Source organism: Numenius arquata, chromosome 25 (genome assembly GCF_964106895.1).
Source record: "Numenius arquata chromosome 25, bNumArq3.hap1.1, whole genome shotgun sequence".
In the NCBI taxonomy this organism is placed as follows: Eukaryota; Metazoa; Chordata; class Aves; order Charadriiformes; family Scolopacidae; genus Numenius; species Numenius arquata.
Genome location: NC_133600.1, coordinates 159,396 through 183,233, shown reverse-complemented (window position 1 = coordinate 183,233; position 23,838 = coordinate 159,396). Strand labels below are relative to the sequence as shown.

At 44.4% G+C, this 23,838-nt stretch overlaps 1 protein-coding gene across 1 annotated transcript in view; it reads right to left on the bottom strand.

The window, feature by feature from the left end:
- Positions 1-15,024, bottom strand: part of LOC141475309 (ceramide synthase 4-like) — a 49,159-nt gene extending 34,135 nt beyond the window's left edge. The window contains exon 1 of the mRNA XM_074163598.1: positions 14,954-15,024. The gene's annotated coding sequence lies outside the window, so the exon portion shown is untranslated. The remainder of the gene's footprint in view (positions 1-14,953) is intronic.
- Between the last annotated feature and the right edge of the window lie 8,814 nt (positions 15,025-23,838).

The window sequence follows — 23,838 nt, the reverse complement described above, 5'->3', positions numbered from 1 at the left end:
GGCCGTGCTGCCATCCAGAGAGACCTGGACAGGCTGGAGAGCTGGGCAAGGAAGAACCTCATGAGGTTCAACAGGGAAAAGTGTAAGGTGCTACACCTGGGCAAGAAGAATGTTAGGCACCAATACAGGTTGGGCGTGGACCTGCTGGAGCCAAGCTCCGAAGAGAAAGATCTGGGAGTCCTGGTAGACAGCAAAATGACAATGAGCAAGCAGTGTGCTCTTGTGGCCAGGAAGGCCAACGGAATCCTGGGCTGCATAGGGAAGAGTGTGGCTAGTAGGTCGAGGGAAGTCATTCTCCCCCTCTACTCTGCACTGGTGAGGCCACAACTGGAGTATTGCATCCAGTTCTGGGCTCCCCAATTCAAGAGGGATAGGGAACTACTGGAAAGAGTCCAGCGAAGGGCAACAAAGATGATTAAGGGATTGGAGCATCTCTCTTATGAAGAAAGGCTAAGAGAGCTGCGACTCTTTAGTCTGGAGAAGAGAAGGCTGAGGGGAGACCTTATTAATGCCTATAAGTATCTCAAGGGTGGGCTGAAGGAGGAGGGAGCCAGACTCTTTTCAGTGGTTCCCAGTGACAGGACAAGGGGCAACGGGCACAAGTTGGAACATAGGAGGTTCCACTCGAATATGAGAAAGAATTTCTTCACGGTGAGGGTGACAGAGCCCTGGAACAGGCTGCCCAGGGAGGGTGTGGAGTCCCCTTCTTTGGAGATTTTCAAGACCTGCCTGGATGCAGTCCTGAATAGCATTCTCTAAGCAATCCTGCTTCAGCAGGGGAGTTGGACTAGATGATCTACATGGTCCCTTCCAACTCAAAAAAAATTCAGTGAAATTCAGTGAAATATACAAGACAAAGCCCTCCAGCTCTGAATACAATCTCTGAGAGGGAGAGAGCCTCTCACATAAAGAAGAATTCAGTAAGAACAAAGGAAAAAACCAACACTACAAACCACTGACACTAAACAGACCAGCATTAGGATTTCACAGTGAACAAAATAGTAAATGCTGGAAGAACAGCAGAAAGTTTGTCACACAAGATACATGTAAGGATGACATCAAGAATAAAGAAGTATCACAGCTGTGTCATGGGGACAGGGAGGACAAGGCTTTGGCACTTACCGAGCCTATACTGTGACAAGATCAGGCACTCAATATATAATTCAACGGAGCTCCTTGAAATTAACACAGCTAAAAGGTTTCAAAGCAACTGGACTTTGTGCAGCCCCGCAGCCCTGTCCACTGTATTTACTTTGTTAAATCTTGCTTTTCCTGATGTTTGTTTTTTTTAAACTTAGTGGTTTTATCTGAATCCTTAAGAGTCACAAAGGTCTCTGCTGTCAGGCTGCCCTGAGAGCTCCAAGGAAAGCGGAGATTGCTGTGCTGGCCAGCAGGAACGCGCCTGCAGCATCTGCACGCTGCAGCAGAGAGCAGCACTGCAGGGCTCCCCGCACCCTCAGCCAGAGATCAGGAGCACTGCTATACTAAAATCCCTTAAGGACATATTTATACACAGTTTCACTTTCAAAGCAGAACTGTTTGGGAAGAAGCACGGCATTGAGCTAGAAAGGTCACTCCTTGTCTCACAGGTAAAATGCCTAAGCAAGTTTACCCAGAAAACATAACTGTTGCTTATATTTTCAAAGAGTTATTCTGCTGCTTCACTTACAGAAACTATTCCCAAGGTAGACATTAATATATAGGTACATGAATACTCATGTAATTTTACATATGTGAATATAGGAGGTAAGGGAGGAGGAGAAACAGAGAGAAAAGACTTACGAGTCTTTTAAAGAACTGGGTAGTTACCCTCTCACTCTGAAGACTGGGTGTAGGGATCTGCCCTGCAGTTTACAGCTACTGCGTTATCCTAGGCATCAATGTATTAGCCACTGATCACTGCTTATACTGCTAAGATAACGTAAAGATCGAAAATAAAAGATTACACCAGAGTTCTCAATTTGCCCAATTTTTAAAACAAGAAAAAGATCCATAGTTTTTTTAAAAATGGCTTACACTGAAGGTTTTAATTTGCTTTTTGACTAACCCAGTATGCCTTTCCTCAACTCTCCTCCCCCTGCCTTGCCCTTAGCACAGCAGACCCCGCTAACGTTGATGTGATGGTCCTTTTGGTCTTTACTGTAAGAATTCTGACCCCAATAGCACAGAACTTCCAACTTCTTCCGCTAAGTTGTTTCCTCCTCCTCTACCTCAGGAAGCTCTCAGGAATTAAGTTCAGGAACAGCCAAGACTTCACTGAGCCACTTCCAGCTCTTTGCTATGACAGGCAACAATAATCCCTTCAGTAAGGGTACCACGCTCTATTAGAGGTGCCTCAATGCTTTTGCATCATGCTAGAAAGCTGTTCCTAAACCCTCTGGTGGGTACAAAATACCCACAATGAAGAATTTTAATGCTATTTGGTTTTGCATTAACACTGGGTTTCACCACAAACAAGTTGTTCTTACTGTTTATAGAGCAATACTTTTCTCTCATAGCTCATTGTCTAGGCTAAACAAGTTCACTGCTTCTAATCCTCTCTGCATTGTGTACAGCTAATGCAACTAGCTAGAGCCAGAGAAACGGAAAACCTTTCTTTGCAAATTCCTCTGACTAGATCCTGGTTTTGAACAGGACCTCTGAGAGGAGTGTCTGGCATTAACATCTGCATTTTTTTAATACAAATTTCTGCTGTTAGTCCCCAAATACACAACTCCGCACACTGTGCTATTCAAGGTCACATCGTTCCTCTTACTCTGGCTACAAAGGCCTTCCAGTTCTTGATTATACCAGAGATGGTCCATTGTCTGCAGGTGGATTATCCAGGTTTTTAGTTGGCAATTCCACAGATACAAACATCCCCAAAGTGGCTCTGGGCCAAGCCGTATAGGTCTGCCAAGGCTTATTAGCTTAAGTGCAGCATCATGCTAACGACATCACTGCCAGCACCAACACAGGTATTCCTGCAGAAGACTTCCTCGTGTAGCCAGTTTTCTCAGGGCTTAATTAACCACCAGCAGCACAGTACTGCCCCAGGGGAAATTATTAGTTAATGTGGAAGCATACCACCATAAGGATGCAGTTACACTGCTTCTCCATTAGTTGCTTTATTTTTTCCCGTGTGGCTATGGCTGAAGTAATTAAAACCAAGTCTCTTAAATCTTGGTATGCAACAAAATTGAGAGGCTTGTCCTGTCTTTCTGAGAAGCAGCTGGGGTCAGAAAACAGAGCACTCTGCATATTTATAAAGGTTCCCTGTTATTTCAATTTGTATTCTAGTCGTACTGTGGTCCATACTTCCTTGGTTTGGGTTAACACTGCAAATTATGTATTTCAACCTTTAACTAATTTTGCTAAGAAATCAAATATTCAAGAATTCCATGGGTAAATTCTCTCCTGATAGCTCTTCTAGGCAGTTTTTTACCTATTTAATACTTCTCATAGTCCTGATGTCTTCTAATTTAACTAAAACTACCTGTTACAGGTACACAAGAGAAGTTACAAGTTCAGACATGGTTTACTGCATTTCTCTTATGCAGAAACAAATAATTTTAACAAAGAAAGCTCAGATTAACATGACATAGGTTATTTTTTGAACACCCATATTATGTTTAATCTCATAATCTCAGTCTCCAGGGTTTTTTTGTCCTTTTTTTTTTTTGTAAAAACTTCACACTAAAGATCACACTACTGGGATTACAGTTGCTGGGATAATTTTATCTTCGTGTATTTTTTCTAACATTTTTCATACATTTTTCTAACAGATATCAAATATTGTTACTAAAGATTTGGTAAAATGTATAGGTAAAAAAAAAATCTTTGCTCCAAAATTCTTAATTACTTGTATCATTATTTTCAGCACGCTGAGACAGCTATGAGCTAGTTCCAGTCTCCTGCCCAAAGGGAATACATTAACCTTCTCAAATTTCACTTCAGCTTTGATATGTTCATTTCCATTTCCTCATCCCTGTTAGCTATTCTGGCGTCATACCTGCTTTCTGATATTGTCTTATCCATAACAACATTTCCTTTGCCTGAGATCCCTCTTTCCCTATTCCTCTGTTGGTTTTTCACAATTTTAAGGCTTTTCTTATCTTCGAGCAAATTTAAGCATGGATGGACACCGTCCAAGGGACTCAGCTAAAATTTAAGAATGAAGAAAAATGCCTCTCTACTAATGTAGTCCCATGGGAAAAAAAAACCCCAAACCCCAAAAAAACAAAAAACCACCACCAACAAAAAAACCCTCACTTTCCTTATAGTTCCAGTCCATGAACCACCCATTCACCGTCACCCTCTTGGGATGCCTTCTTCTCACTCTCTGTGTCAAAGTAACTTTCCTACAAAACCCACCACCCTCTACACCTCCACTTCTTTGAACTTCTTTTGGAGATTATTATAAGCCTGCTTGCTCTGGCCATAACTGATGCAGAATCTCCAATCACGTGGGCGGATTCTGGTATGAATCTTGGGTACAACTAGTTCTGCTTTATTCCTCCTCTGTTCCCCAGATTTCTCATCTCTTTCTCTTGTGATTCTGAGTGCCCTTCCCTTTTCCCTAAAATCACAACTTCTGACAGAATCTCCCCTTTGTTTTTGCATGAAATAAGACTGTTTTCCAACTCTGACTAGTAATGAAAGAAACAAAACCACAGCCTCCTTCCCTTTGTAATCATCAAGACTATGTTCTCCAGGCTTACTCTCCTCATCCAGACTTTGTTCTCCACATCCTCTTCTTTGGAAGCTGGCTGAAAATGTGAAATTATTTGTTTCTCCACAAATGACCAGTTATCCTCAACTTCCCTGCTTTCAAATGTTCTCCTCACTTAGATATACCAGTTGACATGTCCTATTGAATTATTTCATGTATGCTGCCCACCCAAGAATAAATTAATCTTGCAATTCTTCAACTTTGTCAAGGAACTTCTCACTATTTGTTTACTTCCTCTACTAGTCCAACAGAAGGCTGATTCTTCACTCCTAACTTTACAAGCAGAAAGGCAAAACTCACTTCCACTACTCCCTGACAAAAAAAACAAAACAACACATCTCTTTTCAGCCCACTGAGAGAGCTGGGTTGCTCGGCCTTGGCCTTAGACTTTCCAGCTTTTCACCAAAATTAACGCTATCTGATACTTTGGTGCAGACTGGCCACATGTTGCTCTGTTGAAAGCCAACAATTTTCATGTACACCCTCTTTTGGGAGACCTCCGTCCCAGTAAAAGCATAAAACGCCCAAAGAAAGATAAGAAGCTGCAAACAGAAGTCCGTCTACCAAGCAAACAAACTTGCTCACCTGGATCTCAAGTTAGCATCTTCCTTATCCAGCAGAAATTACTTATTAAGTTCCATACCTTGTGCTCTGCTTTCCAGCTCCTTTGTTGCCAGGCTGCTCTGAGTGCCGAGCCTGTAGCTCCCAAGCAGACTGCCAGCTCTGACTGCCAGCACAAGTTTCAGGCTGATGTCACTCATCCACGTCAGAATGCAAATCAGACAGCGCTCACTCCATCATCCCTCACTGGGGGGGATGAATACAACTCCTTGGTTTTGCTCAGTAAAAAACAAGTACTGGTTTAACCAGTTAAAAGCAAGGCCAGAAAAGGCACTGAGTACCTCTGGCTTCATCATGTCTTTGGTCAGGAGGTACTCAGAGCAGGGGGCCCAAATTTTTTCTTAGCCTTCCCCTTGCCACCAATGTACTTAAAGAAGCTCTCATTCCAGCTGAGCTTTCTTGTCTCCATTCTGCTACACTCAGGCAACACTTCTACATTCCTTCCGGCCATCCATCCCCACCTCCATCTTCTTGATACTCCCCCTCTGTGTTTGAGCTCAATCAGCAGTTACATGTTCATCCCTGCTGGCTTCCTACCATTTTTGTTTGCCTTCTTGCACGTTGGGATGGACTACACTTGTGCTTGGAGGAGGCTGTCCTGGAAAATCAACCAGACGTCTGAGCCCCTTTGCCTGCCAAGACAGTCTCCCATGAGATCCTGCCAAGCAGATCCCTGAACAAGCCAAAACCAACCCTCCTGAAATTTAAGAAAAACCCAAGAACTTACATTCGTATTTTGAAATACCACATCTGTTTCTGCCATAGTCCTCCCCCAGGAACCTGGAGATGCTTCTCTATGAAGGCTGAAGAAACCTGGTTGAACTGCAGCACCCGTTGTCAAACTAGTCTCAAAAATAAAGTGCTCTGCTAAGTTACCAGTGTAAAAAGCAGTAGAGACAAAAGCTGAAGACCTTCGCAGGCTATGTCTGGCACCTGCCCCATGGCTGTATTATTAAATGAAGTAACCATTCCTTTATTACTTCCAGGGCAGGGTGAGGTAACGTAAACCGTGTTGTCCTGACACTTGGGAACAATCAGTATTCTGCTACTGAATGCTAACTCTGTAAACAAAAAAAATTTCAACAAAAACCCACTGGAGACTGCATGCTGATTGTTTTGGTAAGGCACAAGAACACCATGTTCTACTATCACTGTAAAAAAAACTACAGACCATATTACATCTTACTAAGAACATCAGACACGACTAGTGTCCAAGTAAGGCAACTGAGGCATCCAAAGTAGCAGCTAGAAAATGTCCATAATGACACGTATACCCAGATCTACGTGTTTCTTGAGAGAGTACAAATGTAAAATGCAAGGAGGACACACCTACAAAATCCAAACAAGCTACTCAGCAATTTCTTTGGATTTTTTCCTTCATTCTTTCTTCTAATGCCTGCTATTTCCTCCAGTCTCACTGTAGAAATAGCAATCACGGGCTGACATCACCTGATAGAACTGAGGAAAAAAAATCAAGTTATTGGCCTCAGGCCACAGTGAGCTAAGAATTCAGGTTGGAAGACCACAACAAGAAATCAAGGAAGCTTATTTCCACCTGAACTGCTCATCTTTCCTTTCTCTGAATTCATCAGAACCAAACCAAGCAAGAGTCAGGCAGTCTTAGTGAGACCTCCTCCTTCAAACTGAGTTAAGAGACAGTAAAAAACTGCTAAAAAGTCCTTTAAGCAGCAACTTTTCAACTAGTTATCACTATCCCTGTTACTCAATAATCACGTATCAGGCCTCAAAAAGTTTAACTCTAATCTAAAAACTGGGAAAAATAAAAATTAGGTAGTAGGTTCAAGTTTCCAAGCCATACTCAAGTCACATTAAAGTCACACAGCTCTCAATAAGGCCTCTTTCATATACGCTCATGGGACAGTGCAAGGCTTATCCAATGAATTACCTGATTCTTCAGCCCTTTCAAAGCATAAATATTCCTAAATAGTTGTATGGTTCTGGTCTGATGGCCCTCTCCTAATCTGTCCTCTAAGAATCACCCCTGGCAAGCTCTTCTATTACCTTCCAGGACAGCTCTTCCTCTTCTGCTCTGCCACCTCTGGCAACATGCTTAATTTCAGTTTGTAGCAGCCCTCAGAAGCTCTTCATCCCTATTTTCACCTAGAGTTCCTACTTTCCTAAGTCCAAAGCTTCACCATTGCTCCTTATTTGCACAGTCAACCCCTACAGCGAGTGGTTACCCTTGTATCTCTCCCACAAACGGGCCATTTCCCCAGAGATGTGTTTTCTAATTCATCACACCAGCAACCAAGAGCATTCAGTGAAGTGAAGCACTGAACTCCTGAACTGCTAATCTTAGGTCAAAATGAGAGAATAGGTTGTGATAAATAAGGAAGACAAAGGGACAGATGTGCATGATTTCTCTGCCACAAATCCAGCAAAGATAAAACATCAAAGTGGAACCGGATCATCCTGAATGCCAACGCAGACTAGAAAGGTGCTTATCTCTCAGTTGGGATGAATCTGTTTGCATGAAGTTGAGGGAGGCATCCTATATTACAACCTAGTACACATGCAGAGCATGACTTCTCAGGCAATCCTTGTTCTTCTCCTTCGTGCAGGAAACACACAGGCTTTAATTACTTTGTTTGAGCTGGCTTTGAATTTCAGTATCAACGGTTCCATCAGTTTCCCAGGTATTTGTTCCCACAAACTCCCCAGGCTGTTTCAAAGCTTGGAGAAAAAAAATAATAAATTAATTAGTCTAAAATTAAGATTTTTTTTAAAATGATACTTATACCTCTAAAACTCGTGTTTTCATTATTACTTTTCATTTCAAAACACAGAAATTAAAACCTCATCTGAGAATAACATCTACATTCCCAACATTACTGCAAAAGCAAAATATATTAAAAACATTGAGAAAAAGCAAACGATAAAAAGATTTCCCTTTCTCCAAGTTACAAGAATAGTGACTCACTTTTCACAATCATTACTGCCTAATGAGTAATGCAATCTATCATATGATGATGGTTATTTAAAAAAAATGAATATGAATTATTCTTGATTATCACAGATAACTTAAAAGCCCTGTAATAAGGAAGCTTATAAAGCAGAATGTAAAACTCAGGTTCTTTCAGCACGCACCGTCCTTCTCTGTTCTTTGCTGGAATAGGATCTAACACCAAAAGAACCTGTCTACAACTGAGCTTTACCTACTGCATAAACAAATCACTATGGGACAGGGTATTATTTGTCATGACACTGAAAGCTGGAACCACACCGTATTATTTATCCAGCAATTTTGGCGTTAGGGGATGGTTTCTGAATCTGACGTTCAATGGGACCATTTTAATGAGCGATCTGCTGAATGTGGACAGAGTGTTCATCTCAGACTGCTCAGCGTAGGTGGTCTTCTTGGTCTTCTCCTTAACACCGTCACCACTTTAAGCTACAGATTCTGCTTCCTGCTCTGAAAACGAGGAGTCCTCACATCACACTGCAGGTGTAAGGGGACAGTGCCAGATAACACAAACACCACAATTATACCACACTGGGCCAACCTCTCTAGAATACAAATATTAATTTATCTTCACTGCAGGCAGTTGTTCTGCCCTGCCTGGGGACAATCACGCCTACACCAGCTGCGGCGGGGGAATGTGCCAGCCCTGAGCACGGGCAGAGTGACGGCCACAGCCATTTGGATCCCCCTGCACAATGTAAGCATCTCTGGCTCTTGTAGCACAGCCCTGATTCGGACTGGCTGAGCTCAGAGTTTATTTTTAAAATACAGATACTAAGGGTCACTTTCTCCTTGCTTCAATTCACCACAAATATCTTTACAAGAAAAATCACACAGAAATTATTATTTTGGGAATTCTGCCTTCATGCTTTTACTTCAGTATAATCTCTAAACAGAAAAATTCCTCTGATCTTTTCTTTGAAGACATTAAACAAACTCTGACATAACATCCTTCGAATCCTCCAGAAGGAGGCACCTTTCATATACATATGAAGAAAGACAGATGAACAATAAGGAAGCATCTGCCCGAAAAGCTCTGATAGTACCTCAGGGGTAAAAATAACAGTGCTTATTAAAAAAACAACTAACCTGAACACATCTTGTAGTTTACCTTTTTCAAGATTTTTTTTTTGTTTTGCTTTATTTATCTTGATTCAAAGCCTTGGCACTTGTCGCGTTAGAAGGCATATGCCATATCAGTCTCTGGCCATCTGTGCAACAACCTCACAAAGCAAAATATTTTAACTGACTTTTAAAAACAAATTTTTGCTATCAAAACCAATTTTGGTAAAAGCTGAATCAATCTTTATGTTAATGGAATTACTGCAGTTGGTCCTCCTCGAGCATATTTCCTATTTTTTCAAATGAAAGCTACTCTTGAATTAATTAAAACTAAAGCATATTTGAAAAAGGAGTAAGGAACATGCACTGGATTCCTGACATTGCTGGGTAATTATGGACAAACATGCTGAGGTGTACTCCTCAGTAAAAAGGAATACACCACAAAAATTACCCCCAACAGAACAAACAGCCTTCAGAGGATTTTCAAAAATGACAAACAAAAATGACATTTGATTTCTTGTTACTTAAGAAGAACTTGTCATAGAATGCCACTGGAATTAAACATCAAACCTTCAATACAGATATACTAAAGGTTAATATGTGCATACAATAGAGACCCACAATAAAATGAAAGCCTTTATTTGAAAGAGGAGGAAGGACATGGAACAAAAACTTGATATGTGCAAAGTATTTCAGCAATCTGTGGAAAACAGCCTACAGCTGGAGGGTCCTCATGCGAGACCAGGATGGCCACCGAGTCACATCCTGAGTGGGAGGAGAGTAGCTCTCTCTTATTCCACTGATAGCAAGGATGCAACTGGTGGTGAGCGCTGCTCTGCATGACTCAGCCCTTTACGGCAGCTTTGCACCAGCCATCAGTCTGGGTTCAGCTCCTGGAAATTATGTCCCCACCACAACAAAGTAAGAACCTGCACTGAGTGTGCTGGGGCTTTGTACTCCATGGGGCAAGGCTGCGGCATCCCAGCTCTTGGCAGAGCTTCCTGCACACCTCTGATCAGACGTACTGCAGGTCCAGAGACTCCGTGAGCTGGAGCTTTTACAAGACAACCTGCAGTGTGTTGCACTGCAATGAAAATGGTGGCATAATTCTAAACCTGTGACATGTTCAATTACTCTATTAATATTAACCAAAATTAGGGGAATTAATTTCAATAGTATGAAATAATTGCATGATTTTGGCTTTCTAAAGAGTAAGTTCTTGTATGAGATACTGAGTCTTGGCTTCCCCTTTCTTTTTCAGGTAAAAGCATGGGATTTCTCCTACAGGGAAGAAATCTGGAACTGACATTAAATATACAAGCAGAGGATAAAAACCAGAAGTAATCACAACAGCACATAAGCAATCATGACTCTGGAAATCTTTTTACCCTTTTGTTCTTATCAGCAGGCTCTAAATTCACAGCTAAAGTAGAGTCAGCTCAAAACTGTACTCCCATCTTTAAATCGGATTTTAATGCGTAATTGTCATGTCATAGCAATGTTTGGATGCATCCAAAGAGTTCAACTTCTAAAAAAATGTGGTTTTCCAGGTAGTGCTGTAAGACACTAAATTTTCAGCTTTTCAGAGAACAAGTACATGTTAGTTACGGCCCACAGTACAGAAAATCAAGACAGACTGTTTTGACTTGTGGATGTTAGTCCTTTGAGATTCTATAGTCTCATTTCTTGTCAGTTTGCTTTCTCCTGAACAAAGCCAAAGACTGTAGCAAAGGCAACCACAGCGAGGGAAGAAACAGGCGTGTTTCCTTTAAGATTATATCAATGGGTGGAGAGATGCACTACAATCCTTAAAATGAAACTGCTGCTCTTTACAGTGTGAAAAGATTCCCCTGCTGAGACAGGCTCCTTGTAACTTAGAGCCAGTGTAAACCAACACTGCCACCAAAGACTAGACTCTGACCTCCACCCATTCCTGACCAGCACTCCCACGTCACTGCCACTACCTTCCCATACTCAATACGAGAATTTGTGAGGCTTCACAGAGAACCAGGCTGAGAAAAAGATTTGGGTTAAAACTTAACCTTGTTTTCTTTTTACTTGGGATTGATTTTACCCCACGTCGGTTCCTCAGTGCAGTTTGTGCAGGCTCGATGCAAGGTACAAGAGATAAGCACAAGTAGCTTGGGGTGGGCCAAGGTGCTACTTCTTCCCTCTACAGAAATGCAGCTTAAGCTGATCAGACTGTACTGTTGCAGAAAATGCCTCCATTGGGCTCAAATGTCCAACTGCTACACCGTACCTGGAAATACCTGGATTCAAGTCATCAAGTCCTTACTGGCCTCTGCAAAAGAGCCTGAAAAAAGAACCCCAAACACAAAATTAAGCCTAAATATATTATATATGTGGCCCAAAGCAATTTCTGAGTGTACACATGCAACTAACTTGCATCACATCACATAAAACACTCTGTGCCCGTGTTTATCCCATATTTCTCTTAAGGGTGAGTAGCAAGCTTGTAAAACTTTCCACTACTCATCTTAGACCTGAAAACAGTAGTAAGTATAGGATAACACTATAGCGGCATTTTACTCTCTTGCAGAGAAATTGGCTATGAATTATGATCTGAAGTATCCCTGAGAGATCTTTTGTTTAAAACAACAGCTTCCAAAGTCTTGACAAATTGTTGTAACCTGGATACATGGCAACCCAGCTACTACAGAAGAGAGGTCAGATCCCTCGATCTGCTGCAAGCGGTGGTCACAAACCAAACTCTTCTATACTAGTTCTGTGTGCAGTGCTCACCAGAAAGAGAAGTTCCATGGTTGTAAAATTCCTTTGAAGAAAATGAAGCAAAGCTCAGAAGTATGCCTAGATGGCCGTAGCCTTGCCACCTGTGGCTGTATTGACTCATTTACCATAATCACTACTCAAAAGCAGAAATAACTGGTTTGCAGTTTGAACCCATATATGCCACTTCCTAGAACCAGAGAACGCGAAAATGCATGACCTACAGAGGCTTTCAGTTCCTTCTCTGGCCTGTGAAGTATTGTTCTCTGCTGTAAACATTTCAGAAAAGAAAGATTTATCTGAATCTATGTACCCAAAAGCATTTTTCCTCCAAAAGCTCTGCAGGGAAGAGTTTAGAATATTAGAGAAACTGGTGTTGTAATACAGAATAAACATTTAGAAGAACAGTATTAATTTTCTTGAGATATATATATCAAAGGACAGAAAGCAATCAGACTTTCCCGACACCTTTTTGCTTCTTGAGCCCTGTTGGGCTCATGAATATAATCAAAGATCCTCATCAGCTGCCTTTCAGAAAAATTCTCAATTGCAGGAATGACTGATATAGCTGTTTTTGTGTTTACTGGACACTGCTAGGTCTATAAAAATTGTCTGTTGTGATATTGATTCTTCAGAGCTTGTGCTCTCCTTTAGAATAGATACCATTTAAGTCCTGGACTCAATGGGGTATCAGAAAACTAAGTAGCCTTCGAAACCACAATAAAAAAACCTTCCATCAAGCTGATGACCTCATGAAGAAAAGAAAAAGAACTCCCTCAAGTGGAGAAGTTTTAAAAAGAAGCCTTCTTTAGCTCTATTTCCGTCAAAAAAGTGCATATTAGAAATCTGAACATTTAAAGTCTGTAATGATCTCTGCAGGAGTACACAACCTCAGGACTTCATAGTTCAGTGAGGTCGGTGTCATCTTGCAGGACCTGGGAGGTAAGAATAGACAGATTAGACATCCCCACGCACCACCACTGATCTCTCATTCTCAGTAAAGTAAGGTCTCCCCAGACACTGTCCACGAATGTGAGAAAAGGGCATCAACTCAGAAGGGACATTTTAATTTTGATTAAAGCTGAAATACAGCATTAGCTTCTCAAGAACAGCCTGCAGAGTTGGCAGCAGGAATCTAATCTTTGCCACATGCGAACAGAGAAGCCGAGTCTCTCCGAATTACCTGTGGGATAGCCTGCAAAAATAACTCCAGTTTCTGTGTATTTAGGTGGACGGACTATAACAGAACGCAATAAACATTTTTCATTGGAGGTATTTGTTATTCTTCCTGCCTGGAAGCAGCTATCAAGCTGAGAAATCTCCACTCTCTTCTTTATCTCCCTAATATAACTCTAATGAGATGGACATTAGCTTAAGAAAATTAATATTTTGTATGAATTTTACCAGTTTCTAACAGCTAATAACCCAGAACAGGTATTCCTCACTCAGCAGCATTGATTCTAGGTAAAAAGCACTTTTGGCTTAACATCAGATGCACTTTTCAATTTTGCCAGCTCCTTTGCTGTGTGGAACACAAGCATCTCACAAAGTCTGTTATCTTCCAACATACAACATTAGGTTAACAACATAAAAGCTTTTTTTAAAAAAAAGAAAACAGAAGTGAGGAAAAAGCTCCTCTGCATCTTAAGTCTCCCCAGTACCTTGATAAACCTGAGCTTGTAGATACCTCAATCAACTAGCCCAGTCTCACATCTCACAAGCAGTTGTGCCTGTTGGCCAAAGGAGAGATTGGCTCCTTTCGAGGAAAAACATCACCATGTTTGTCCTCTTAAACACACCTTCCACCTGGCTTTCGCAAAACTTACAAAACTTCACATTACACTTGAAAAACAAGGAATTACTTTTAGATACTGATAAATGATGTAGATAAATAAGCGCTTTCACATCTGGCTAGCCAAAATTCAGATGTCTGACTTCACATTAAGCATCATTATCTATCCCAGAAACACTCACCTCATGCTCTGACACCTGATTTTAGTTTTACTCAGCTGCCAGTGCTTCCTGAAACCTACCGTCCAATGTGGCTTTAAATTACTGCAGAAGTGGAATCTGCCATCAAGCATTTGGGTTTGGGTTTTTTGAACAACTTTAACTTGAGATGATTTTTTTTTTCCTTATGCTAATGGCATTGTGTCCATTACACAAGAATAAGTGCAAACATACTCTTTCAGCCTCCTAGCCAGTTTTTCCATCCTTTTCTCTGGGAACAGTTTTCATTGCCAGCAAGAAAATCCTCCCTCAATTTCACCATTTTTCATGCGAAGGGTTAAGAGTGAAGTACCGAAGACTCAACTAAGAGCTCCCTACAGGAGGTCAGAGTGGCCGCTTGGCGCTCGGGGCCGCAGACAGCCCGGTGCGAGCCTGTTCCTGCGCTGATTTCACCCCTTCGCCGCGGACACTCCTCCGGGAGCGCCGCGCCAAGGACCGGTCCTTCTCCTCCGGGAGAGCCCGCCCGGCCCCTTCCCCACCCCGCCGGGTGCCCCGCGGCGGGCGGGAGCCCGCTCCTGGCAGCTCTCCCCTCAGAGCACGGCTTCCCTGGGCGGGACCGCCATGAGGAGCCGGTCCTCGAAAGCCCATTCCCGCCCCAGCTCCTGCAGACCGGGCGGCTGCCCTCCCCCCGGTATCGCTCACAGCCTAGGCGCCACCAGCCCGCGGGCCCGCCGCCTCTCCGGCACTACCTGCTTCCCCGGTATCCCCGCCGCCGCCCCCGCTCCGCCGGCGTCCCCGGACTCTCCCTTACCCTCCCGGCACCGTCAGCCCCGCGGGCTCCCTCCCACCCTTACTTCACCCGCCGCCCGCCCTCTCACCTCCGGCCTCGCCCGCCGCGGCGGCGCCGACCCGCTCCCCGCTGGCACCCGCGCCGCCTGCGGCCTCTGCGCGCCCCGGGCGGAGCGAGGAGGAGGCGGCGGCCGCAGCGGGGCCGGCCGGGCGGTCGCTGCGCCGCCGTGCTCTGCTTCCCCACGTCGCTGGCCGGGTCGGCCCTCTCCTCCCTCAGCCCTGCCCGCCCGGGTCCCCCGACCTCAGGGCGCCGCGGCTGGGAGACTCTCGAGCCGAAGGCCCCGCAGCCCCCCGGGTGGGGTCTCCCTCAGGCGGGAGGGCTTGGATGGGCACCCAAAGCCAGCAGGCCATCAGTGGAGGCACCCCGGCCTGCTGGGGATGGGGCACGGAGGGGCTTCACCCTGTCTGAGCCTTTCCAGTGGCGATGGAGCCCACAGGAAGGCCCACGTTAAAGGAAAACTTGGCCTGTTTGCCTTCCCCCAGAGGGTAGGAGCATCTCCAGGGCCGGAAAGGACAGCCATGCTAGGACATGGAGGAGGTGACATAAGGCCATGGCAGCCTTAATACAGGTGGAGTCCCAGCAGAACAGTGTCACCAAGGTCCCCATTTTCTGTCGTATGCCACTGCAAGGTAATGCTGCCATTTGCTACGTGCCAGTTATGGCTGCCAAAGGGAGAGTGAAATGCTAATGAATTAGCCTAATGGTTATCTCAGAGGCACCTTTCATGAGTGCAAATAAGTTAAAGAAGAGGAATCTTCGCATCAGGAGACCCTTGCTCCTGTTGCAATCTGATGGAAGAGATGGCCTTCACCCATCCTGCTACGGCCCCACTGAACCAGCCTCTGGTCCCTTTTGGTGTGCGTACTTCCCCCCCTTTTCTTTTGCCTATAACCTCTTCCGTTACTCTCCTAAAGCTCTTTACAGCAAATCTGCTAATTTAATGCCTGAGCATCAGCTCTATCACTTCTGTAAAAATAAGTTTTAAATACATGTGTGAAAACATACACATTCTAAAATCCAAACATCGGGCACCAAGCAGGACATACAGCAGCCTGCAGGCACTTGGGTGGATGATGCTGGAACCCATTTCTGCAGTTCCTCATTTTGTCTGTTGCCAACAATGAATTTGTTTCATTTAACCAGTGTTTTCTTCACAAAGTGAAGAAAAAAAAGGAAAAAAAGAAGGTACTTCAGAAAGTTGCAGTTGCTCTTCATATGGAAAAACAGTGGTTAAACTACTACATATTATTTTAGTCAAAACAAGGAGAAAGAGCTAATACTGTCTTTGCTAATACAGCTTTGCAATCATTGAAGTACAGCTGTGTAGATTTTAAGGCCAGAAAAAAAATTCCTTAAGATGGAATTCCTTAAGTCTGTTCTCCTGTGTTACACAGGCCAAAACAAATTCCACCCCACCATTCTTGCTTTCAGGTCTTGTGAGTACAGATCATGTGCACTATTATTGTCACTGTGCTATAATGCATTCTTGGAGCACTTCAGACTGTTCTCTCATTTCACTAAAATGCTGTCCACCAGCTCTTTATTTCCAAACTTTTCTAAAGCTGTAGTGCGCACGGTTATGATGAGTATGGTTATAAATACCTGTGTAGATAGAAATGTTAACAATTTTAAAACGAATACTGGGACTTGTTGCAGTTCTTGCTTACACATTTTAGTCCACGTGCTCCATTCCAATCAAGCAATACACAGTCAAGCTTGTGGCAGACTGAAAACAGTTTCTCCTCCGGTAGCCAGGTAGCCACAAACAGCTCAGTGCCTGGGCAAAGGTATCAGTGAATGTATTTGCACAAGGTAGTAGGGCCCTAGAGTTACAATCATGTCAGGAATCTCTGGCTGTGTCATAGCCCCTTGGGGGACCCCAGTGTGCAGGTAGTGGTTCTGGAGCTTGTCTTGTGGCATCACTGAAACCAACTTAAAACACTGCTTGACCTGCAGTGTCTGTATTTAAAAATACAGTTTTTTAAGTTATATAATATACAGTGCATAAATACAGTGGTTTACTTCATATATTAATTTATATATTTCCTGGGTCTGATCCTGGTTCCTGGGTCTGATCCAAAGCCCACAGATGTCAATGAAAAAATCCCACTGATTTCAAGAGGATTGGGACTGGACCTTCCATGAGCAAAAATCTGCTCATTTCAGTGTCTGGAGGGTGAAAAAACAACATCTAAGACCACTGGGGCAAAGGAAGGCGCTGTGTTCAGAGTATTTGTCGGGTTTTTTTTTTGGGTCAGCTGTGACTCTCCCCATTACAGAGGCGTAATGTGAGCCCCACACTCAGGAGGAGCAGTTTCTGCGTAATCACCAGTCACCAGCACACAGACCCCAGCATCATCAAAGCACAGCACAAACCTGCAAGTTCCTTACAGCAAAGCAACTCCAAACACAAAGCCTTGGTGAAGAGTTTGGTGTTTCATGAAATAATTAGGATCTGAGGTACTTAAAAATCACTTAACATTTTAGAACATAGGCTGCTGAACCCCTGACGGGTTAGTATTTATATTACATTGTATTTATGAGTAAGAAAACTACATATTTTCAAATGTAATCATTTATCTACCAGCTGCCCACTGTGAGCAGGACAATATTGTGTCCAGAAGTCAAACAAGTCCTCTAGGTATAGTCTGTGAAAGAGTCACCCTTTGAAATCCTGTTCAACAAGTCCAAATAAAGCTCTGAGCTGGCCTGATGGTCACTTTGGTCCCCATCTCTCTGGTGTGATGCCGGGCTGTGATGTGCTCTGCTGGAAAACTTGAAGTGTGGCCTTTGCCAGTGTGGACAGCACCCTCGTGTGGAAGAGCCCAGTCCCTGCGCACCCAGCCTGACTTGGTATCATCAAACTCCAAAGATCAATGAATGCTGATCAGCATCCAGCTGAGTGTGTGCCAGGGTCAGTGATGGCGGGGTGAGTGCTCCCGCATGATGTGGCACACGGGGTTAGGCAGAGCTGCTGGGGACTGCAGCCTTACTGGTCCATCTTCCCACCAACAAACCTCACCTCAGTTATAGTCTGGAAAATATTTGGATTCTTACATTTAAGTTCAAGTCATTCTGAGTCACAACTCTCTCATGAGACCTCATCCTACCATCAGGACACAGCATATCCATGGGATTAGTTTATCTTCTCCTGAGATCCTGTTTATGAAGAAAGCGGGAGGCTGTCATCAGTAGATATTGCAGTTCCTCAGATCTTAAGAGAGGATGCTGTGAGACAGTGTCTAACTGGAACTGCATAGAAAGTTCAGGGAAGAACATGCAATTATTTACACCTGAAATCTGACAAGATGCTGTTGCTAATACAACTGTCCTTTTGAACATACCTTTCTGATTATCACTTTGTTGTTTCTTTGTCAAAGCAGAGTAAGTTGGGAATTTGGAAGAAGTCATCAGTAGCAGACAAACTCAGAAATCTTCTTTCTTGTGGATTATGGTTAGGCATGTGGTTATGGTCAGGCAATGAGGGTGACAATGGAGAGATACTACAGATACTACAGGGTAGATACTATGGCTACCCCTTCATTCTCAAGAGGAGACCCAACAATTATTAACTGCACCAAACTTCCTTTTCTTCTAGAAATGCTCTTGTTCTAAATTAATGACATTACTTATGCCAACATTCTTAACCCTAACATGCTGAGGAGTCTTAAGCTAGGTCATTCAGAACTGGGACATGTGGTCCCCTCTTGCTGTGCTTGCTCTGCTGCTCTGCTCTGCACTGCCTCAGACCCCTCCCCTGCCTCTTCAGGGGACCCAGGCATCCAGGCCCCTCTGCCCCAGGTGGATGGGGTAGATTGGGGAAGCTAGGGGGGTGCTCAGATGCCTGGATCCCCCCAGGACACCCCCGAACCCTCAAGGCTTTTGTGTGCCTCAGTTTCCCTTTGGGGGGGTGGGGATGGACAGGGGATGAGAGGGGAGTCACTCCCCAGATGCCAGGGTCCTTTGTCCATGGGAGTTGTGTGTGTGTGTGTGTGTGGCCTCCTGGACACCCCCATGTGATTTCAGGGTGGGGGTTGGGGTGCCCACCCAGATGCCTGCATTCCCCCTGATGTTCCCCTCCCCTGCCTTCACCTCCCAAATCCCCCCTCAACTCCTGCCCTGCCCCCAGCCTCCCCCATCAGCTCCCTACAAACCCTTGTGCAAACCCTCCTGTGAACCTTCATGCAGCATATCTACCCCCCACTCACCCTCATGTGAGTTCTCGTCTGGCACAACACGATGCAGCGAGAGATGCTGCGATGAAGATGTGCTGCAGCTCATTTCCTGAGGCTGCCAGCAACCGCCCTGAGACAAGGCCTTAAAGCACCTGAGCAGGTAGAAGTGTTTAGGCATTATCGAAGCATAAGGATGGCCTCACAGTTTGGGTTCCTGAATGAATAATCTTTCAGAAATGGTGTCTCTCAGTGTCTCACTGGTTTGTAGTCTATAGTTTTCAGTCTACCTAGGGGCTGTTATGAGCATAAACTAGGAAATAAATACGGCCCTCACAGAAGAGGAATTTTAGCCTGTTCTCTACCTCAACCATATGCACAGTTTGTCCTTAACTTTTTGGGTCCTTGCCTGGACAATCATAGAATCACAGGATGGTTTGGGTTGGAAGAGATCTTGACGACTGTCTAGTTCCAACCCCTGCCCTGGGCAGGGACACCTCCCACCAGACCAGGTTGCTCCAAGCCCCCTCCAACCTGGCCTTGAACCCCTCCAGGGATGGGGCAGCCACAGCTTCTCTGGGCAACCTGGGCCAGGCTCTCACCACCCTCACAGCAAAGAATATCTAATATCTAAAGCTAAAGGTGGTGAGAAGCTGGATGGAGGTGATACAGTGGCAGAGCAAACTCTCCACATGGCAGCCCTGTATCAGCCGGGGGGAAGATGGGGATTTGGATTTCCCCACCTCTTGATACAGTAACTGGTAGCTGAGACATCAGAGAGAAATGTGGCAAGGGACAAAAAAGCCTTCTGCTGTTAGAAAGTTAGGGAAGGGTTTGCCTTTGATGTAGCATTGGCATAAACTGTCAAGAAAATCTAGACTGAAATGCCAATAAAAGATGAAGTATCAAAGGTAGGTAATCTCACAGGGCCTTGCGGAGAAGAGTGTTTGTTCTCGACCACCATGTGTGATTCCTGTTCAGTGTTAGATGGAGTAAGCCAGCCACAGCCACATAGATGTTAAACCCTCTCATGCAGCATTAGTTACTGGCCCCACAGCTGGCTCCCAATGGCCAGTGCCGCTGGCTGCCATGAGTCAGTCCTCTAGCAAGTCCATCATAGCACCTGACGGCTCTACTTGGTGCTCAGGGCCCCAAGAGCTCTGCTACACAGAGCTACATGCACCTAGCTACGCACACCCACCTCCCTCACAGGTCTGGGATTGCATTCTGGCTCAAAATTAATTAATTCTTGTAAAACAATACTTGAGAATTTTTTCTTGACACAGAAGCCTTGGCTTTCCACAGAAGAGGTGTCAGTAACGCAGCAAATATCTCCGAAGCTCCCCAATGGGATGAATGGGGCCCAGTTCAGCCTCCAGCAAACACTTCACCTGCAGTCAGTTCTGAACATCAAAACAGGATGGCAAAGACCACCATCTTCCCATTCAGACTAACCCTGAGCATTTTGTAAGGTGCCACATCCCTTTGGTCTGCTTTCTAATACTTACTTGGCTTCCAGTAATGCCTCAGATTTCTAATTCCAAAGAAGCTAAGGCTTTTGCAGATTCTGTTTTCACTAGTAATGTGGGAAGGATAAAGCCTCAGGGCCATAAGTTGTGTTAGATCTATACATGGAGGAGGGTTGTGTGCATGGAACAAGGCCAGTAAAATACCGGAGCTTTCAATGTTGGACTTCTAAATGTTTCTATGGGCTTTCCATGGACAGGATTAATGGTATTATCTGTGTCCTTAACAGAATATTCAACAAATGAAAAATGTGTCTGGTAACCCACTCTGCTGAACAGCACGTCCTGATACCTAGGGACTCCTACTCCAACCCTTCCACCAAAATGAACCCATTTTGCCAATGTCATTTTTCACCAACTGAAGCCTTTTCACTTCACTTTTACCTCAGTGACAGCCCTTCTCCAGTAACCCCCATTTACACTAATAACAATCTCCTTCCACCACATGCTCCACTTGTGAACAACAGCCATTTTGTTAATATAAAAGTAGTTTCTGGGAGTTTTAATTACAGCCTTACTCAAGTATAACTGTATAAAATGGTATGTATCTTCCTCCAAAATCCTCAGCATCTTCTTTTGTGCTGCTTTAGTCAGCCAATTAAGGGTCTAGAAATTAGAGCTGCATTTCCTCTTCAAAACGTGTTTATTTATTATGATGGATGTGTGTATTTAAAGATAGTGCAGAAGCAGTGATCCTCATTTCTGTATTTCTTATTTTATCATTTTCAATTAAACTCACACAAACAAAAGAATCAGTTCTATTTGACGCCTTTCTGTCTCATAATTCAGCTCTAAACCAGGCAAACCAACCCTGCAATGGAGCTTCAGTGTGGGTGTTGGGAAAGGAGAAAGGGAAGCAGCATGGAAAGATGCAGATCTTCAGATGGAGGGTGAGGGTTGGCAGGGGGGGAGCCTCTGAGCACTGGGGAGATTTACGGGGTCCAGCTGACCACTGATAGCCATCCATCAGCGATACCTGCTTTGTACTCTGCTGATCAATTCAGTCACTCTGGTCTTCACCCATTTTATGTCTTGTCTGCCAAAGAGACATTTCTATGCATTCCAGGGTCCAAGGCCAAGTACAGGCAGAACTTTTTGAAGACTTTGGGGCAGGATTAGATAGCTACACTGGTACTGTACAAGTATGGGAAGGGCAAAACATGAGACTTCTGTGCTGTCTGCAGAGCTATGGAACCCAAGAAGAGTAGAGATCCTCAAAGCAATGAATCATGAGGAAAGATTGCTAAAGACAGCAAAAATGTTCAGTGCTGCTGCTTATAGTTCATATTAGCTGCACTGAGAGTCTGTACACATAAACAGACACTCTGAAAATTAAACAGAGAGTTTCTGCTTATTGGACTTTTTGCCTAGCAGTCTTTCTGCTGAATGCATTAAGAAACTTGCCTATTGTCCAAAATCCTCTCTCCCAGCGGAAGCACAAAAGCCTCCTTGGAAGGTTCTGAAGGTTTTTGAAGAAACAGGGAAATGGAGTTTAGAGCCCATCTGTGATCACCTTCCTCCCTCCCAAACTCTCCGTACTCTTCTCAGACTTCTGGTCTCTTCCAGGACCATTGCACACCAAGAAGTATCTTTCCCTGGTCCACGTGGGTATAAAAAGAAAAGTAGGAAGTAGGTAGATTCAAGGGAAACAGAGGATTAGAAGAGAAAGCTATTATTGCCGGATCTAGTAACAACTGTTCCAGGCGTGGATTATTTTCTCCCTTTTATATATTGATTGACTGTTGCAGATTTGTTTCATCCTCTTCCTCACAGTCTCCATCTCATTTATCCCATATTCCCAGCTTTCTTTCCTCATCTCTCTTTTTCTCCACCTGGCAGTTTCCCACTGTACCACTCCCACCGCTTTCTTGTCCTCTTCTTGAGACCAGAAGTACGTGCAAAGCAACAGTGGTTTTCTCTGGCTTTTTCAGTCATACAGGTATACACAGACAGAGAAGTCCATATGTTTGAACAGACAAGTCAAAGGCAATTATTGCTTCTACATTTGGAGCAGATGATGGTGATGTTTGAGATGATTGTCACAACTCACTAAGTCTGAGGCCTGAGAGCTCTGTCCCCTGTGCAGATGGGTTTTGTCTCAATGATCCATTGCACCAGAGCACTGGATTTCTTCAGTTGCATCCTCCTCCCAGACCTCACAGTATCTCAGCCCATTGAAAGCGAGTGGGAATGTATGACCAGCCCTAGAAATAGGTTTGATATTCTACTGGGGGGTACTGTAACCACACGCAGGTGTGATGTCCCTGTAGTAGCCATTAAGAAGGATGCTGCAGGGCTCTGCACCAGCTGGAGCATCAGGCTTAGGAAAGAAGACTTTGTATTGCACTGTTATTTTTTTTAAATGGCCCTATCATTGCCTAACCAGAGGATGGACTCTGGTACCTAATTCGAGATAGTAGAAAGCTTTACTGAGGCCAGTCTCGACGAGGAGACCAGCTCCAGTGTAGGTAAGTCTGCAGTGGGTAAGGGAATCACAGCAAAAAGGGTCAGCAAGTAGTTCTTTTTGAGGGCATTTTGAAGCTGGGCAAAGCGGCCTGTGCTGGGAGCCAGCAGCTTGTGGGGGCCAGCACCACCGGCAGCAGATCTAAACAAAGGGTACTTGACAGGACCACTGCCCCCCTCATAAAAGAAGCCTTTCGGCAAGCAAACAGCGAGTGAGTGTCACCCAGGGTGTAACCTGGGAGTGCCACCACGAGGTGCAGGGAGCGGGAAAGGGCAGGCAGGAAGGAACTGAGGCTCTGCGAGCTTGACAGGTGAGTCCTGCTGGTGGTCATCATCCTCTCAGAAGGAGCTTAGCCAAGGTCTCCACACGGAAGAAGGTCATACTCTCAACCTTAGGCAGAATGGATGTGGGAACCCAGACAGAGCTCCTACAGAAACATATAGCTGTTCAGATGATAGGCTGCAGGCAGTGCGAGAGCCTTTCACTGGTAATGGGTGGTAGCTCTGAGAACTGCTGTGAACAATCTGCTCAGCCTGGTGGCAGAGCTGAGAGAGGAAGTTGAAAGGTTAAGGAGCATTAGGGAGGCTGAACAAGAAATAGACTGGTGGAGCCAGGCTCTGCCCTCCTTGAAACAGAAACAGGAGCACCTATCAGAAAGTAGCCAGGATCAAGGAGCCCCTGTATCTCCTGCCCCGGTCAGGCAGAAGCCTAAATGAAAAGAATGAATGGAGGCAAGTTGGCTACAAGCTGT